The 4,065-nt window shown below is 39.6% G+C and overlaps 1 non-coding gene and 1 pseudogene across 1 annotated transcript; one reads left to right on the forward strand and one right to left on the reverse strand.

The window, feature by feature from the left end:
* Positions 1–67, forward strand: part of LOC149181880 (25S ribosomal RNA) — a 2,888-nt pseudogene extending 2,821 nt beyond the window's left edge.
* A 1,208-nt stretch (positions 68–1,275) lies between these two features.
* On the reverse strand, positions 1,276–1,347 carry TRNAN-GUU (transfer RNA asparagine (anticodon GUU)). Its single transcript has one exon. It is a non-coding gene; the product is annotated as a tRNA-Asn (tRNA).
* Between the last annotated feature and the right edge of the window lie 2,718 nt (positions 1,348–4,065).

Genomic DNA, 4,065 nt, shown 5'->3' on the forward strand with positions numbered 1-4,065 from the left:
AGTGATGTATGCAGCTGAGGCATCCTAACAGACCGAGAGATTTGAACCTTGTTCCTACATGACCCGATCGATCTGATCGGGTACTATCCATCTATTCTTTTCTTTGTTCAATTGTTTGACAACATGAAACTATGAAACCAAAAGCTCTGCCCTCCCTCTCCATTGGATAGAAGGGCAGAGGAGGGTTCTCTACCTGGCCCTAATCCTTTTCAGAATTGGGGCCTCACAATCATTAGCCAATATGCCTTTCTCGCATTTATGCCCTTCCCGGTTCATGGTTTGAAATTCTGGTGTCCCAGGTGTAGAGGAACCACACCAACCCATCCCGAACTTGGTGGTTAAACTCTACTATGGTGACGATACTGTAGGGGAAGCCCTGCGGGAAAATAACTCGGTGCCAGGATGATAAAAAGCTTAATGCCTCTTCTCATTAGAAGGTCGTCTTCTTTGAAACCCATTTCTTACATATTTTCTTTCCCACTCCACACTTTACTTTTATTTGAAACGCAATACCTGCGCTCGCTCATAGCGATGTGATAAATTTGCTTTTGCATCCTCTTACCCCAAAGAGAGGAATCCCTTCCTTTTGGGAGGGACTCATGGGAAAGAATCCAGCGGAGACGGGGCCTGTAGCTCAGAGGATTAGAGCATGTGGCTACGAACCACGGTGTCGGGGGTTCGAATCCCTCCTCGCCCACCCCGAAAGGGGACAAAAGGGAGGCCTTTCGGGGGTAGGGAGATTATGATTGGGATAGCGCAAAGCTATGGAACTTAGTCTTCACAAAGGGTCATTTATCGAAAATGATACTCGATACGTCCGAGAGTAACCAACATATTTGTGTCTGACCTCCTATAAATCTTCCTCATTATTAGATTTAGATTAGGGTTATAGAACGAGAGATTCTTCCAAATCCGAGGGAAAATATGAGGGAAAATAGATTGATAGCATGCAGGGATCCAATTCTGACTTCCAAGGAACGAACTTATAGTTCTAACAGCTGGTAACGGGTCGAGTGACTAGTAACGGGTCGAGAAAATAGAGGCCTCTTCACCTTTAGCTCTCGAAATGTCATCACATCAGGAGAACAATGGATTTGTTTCTCCGAACTTTTCAGTATTTTGAAGAGACTGTTGTTTCCATTTTGCCTTTCCCGAACGACCGGGATCCTATCTTGATCCTGTGGCGATTGTGCATTCATATATTATGAACAAGGACAGGTAACGTTTGACTTACTCCTAATGGTATAAACGAGCTTTATTTTGAATAAAACGGATCTCCCCAAGTAGGATTCGAACCTACGACCAATCAGTTAACAGCCGACCGCTCTACCACTGAGCTACTGAGGAACAACAGAGGGTTCCCATATACGGGCAAGATTCTTGTTCTTTGGACCGACCCATGATCATCAGTGTATAAACGAGAAACTCAATAAGGTTTTTTATCAACTCTTGGACACCCCACCCTAGAAGTATTGACCTATAAATACAATAGGATCTATAATTATTGCTACCATTCAATATTAGGTATTACTTAAAAAAAGAATAATTCGATTATGTAGAACCTTGAAATAAAGAGATAACTTTTAGATTTAGATAAAGGAGGATTGGCGGTGAAAATAGTAGTTTACAGGAAAGGCGGAATCGGTAAATCAAAAACTAGTTGTAATATCTCAGTTGCTCTAGCGAGACGTGGTCAAAAAGTGTTACAGATTGGGTGTGATCCCAAACACGACAATACTTTTACTCTTACAGGATTTCTAATACCTACAATTATAGATACTTTACAATCCAAGGATTATCATTATGAGGATATTTGGCCCGAAGATGTAATTCACAAGGGTTATGGAGGGGTGGATTGTGTGGAAGCAGGGGGTCCACCCGCAGGAGCCGGGTGTGGAGGATATGTGGTGGGAGAAACTGTAAAGTTGTTAAAAGAATTAAATGCATTTTACGAATATGATATTATATTATTCGATGTATTAGGTGACGTGGTCTGTGGAGGTTTTTCCGCTCCATTGAACTATGCAGATTATTGTGTTATTATTACAGATAATGGATTCGATGCATTATTTGCAGCTAATCGTATTACTGCCTCTATAAGGGAAAAAGCTCGTACACATCCACTCCGATTAGCAGGCTTGGTGGGAAATCGTACATCTAGAAGAGATCTTATAAATAAATATGTAGAAGCCTGTCCAATGCCCGTAATAAAAGTATTACCTATTATTGAGGATATCCGAGTTTCCAGAGTAAAGGGTAAAACCTTATTTGAAATGGTTGGATCTGAACCATCCCTTAACTATGTTTGTAATTATTATCTAGGCATAGCAGATCAAATATTGTCCCAACCAGAAGGTATTGTCCCAAAAGAGATTCCAGATCGGGAATTATTCAGTTTACTCTCTGATCTTTATCTAAATCCCATTGGTGGTGGGGGACAGAAAAAAAATAATAAGGAAAATTTACTTGGGTTTACGAGGATTTAGAATCAACAATTTCTCCACTTCTCCACAATTTGTTGTCAATTTGTTGACAATTTTATTATTTCTTGTTATCATTCTTTTGTGTTACTAGTCTTTTTATTCATTATTTCTTTTCCTTATTTATCCTTAGCCTTTTATTCCCTCCCTATTATGTCGACAAAAATTGTTGAAACTATAACGCTTGAATGTGAAATGGGCAATTATCATAGCTTTTGTCCTATTAGCTGTGTATCCTGGTTGTATCAAAAGATTGAAGACAGTTTCTTTTTGGTAGTGGGCACAAAAACATGTGGTTATTTTCTCCAAAATGCACTTGGAGTTATGATTTTTGCAGAACAGAGCATATGGTTACCCGGTTGGTTAAATGCTATTAATGATAATAATAATTCACTGTTCTCAACAATTGGTCCTGGAGACTTTTTGGTTCATCATGCTATTGCTCTAGGTTTGCATACAACTACATTGATCCTAGTTAAAGGTGCTTTGGATGCGCGTGGTTCCAGGTTAATGCTAGATAAAAAAGATTTTGGTTATAGTTTTCCTTGCGATGGTCCGGGACGGGGTGGTACTTGCGATATCTCGGCCTGGGATGCTTTTTATGTAGCAGTTTTCTGGGTGTTGAATACTATTGGATGGGTTACTTTCTATTGGCATTGGATGCATATAACATTATGGCAGGGTAATGTAGCACAATTTAATGAGTCTTCCACTTATTTAATGGGATGGTCAAGAGATTATCTATGGTTAAATTCTTCACAACTTATTAATGGATACAATCCTTTTGGTATGAACAGTTTATCTGTTCGGGCATCTTGTTTGGGCTACTGGATTTATGTTCCTTATTTCCTGGCGTGGATATTGGCAGGAACTGATCGAAACTCTTGCATGGGCCCATGAACGCACACCTTTAGCTAATTTAGTTCAATGGAGAGACAAGCCAGTAGCCCTTTCCATTGTTCAAGCACGATTAGTTGGATTAGCTCACTTTTCCGTAGGTTATATATTCACTTATGCAACTTTTTTAATTGCCTCTACATCAGGTAAATTTGGTTAATTCTTCTTCATCAATTTCTCTGTGGGGTATTGTCATTGATACAATGACAATACCCCACAGAGAAAAAGTAATCAACATAATATTACTCCATCTAAAATCTGATCTATATTTTGATTCCTGGTAGGTAATAGTACCGACTGAACTATTATGGCGAGAAAGAGTCTCATTCAGAGAGAGAAGAAGAGACAAGCACTGGAACGGAAATATCATTTAATTCGTCAATCTTTGGAGGAAAAAAGAAAAGTGTCATCATTGGATGACAAATGGGAAATTCATAGAAAATTGCAATCTTCACCACGTAATAGTGCACCTACACGTCTCCATCGACGTTGTTCTTCGACTGGAAGACCTAGAGCCAACTATCGAGACTTTGGATTGTCCGGACACATACTCCGTGAGATGGCCCACGCATGTTTATTGCCCGGGATAAAAAAATCGAGTTGGTAGGAAAAGAAAAAAAGTAATTGAAGTTTCTTGTGATAATGGGATATAGTACCCCTATCCCTATATAGGGATAGGGGTACTATA

The sequence above is a fragment of the Pinus tabuliformis genome, chromosome 3_2 (genome assembly GCF_031772625.1).
Source record: "Pinus tabuliformis cultivar Carrire ecotype Pingquan chromosome 3_2, CPIR1, whole genome shotgun sequence".
NCBI lineage: Eukaryota > Viridiplantae > Streptophyta > Pinopsida > Pinales > Pinaceae > Pinus > Pinus tabuliformis.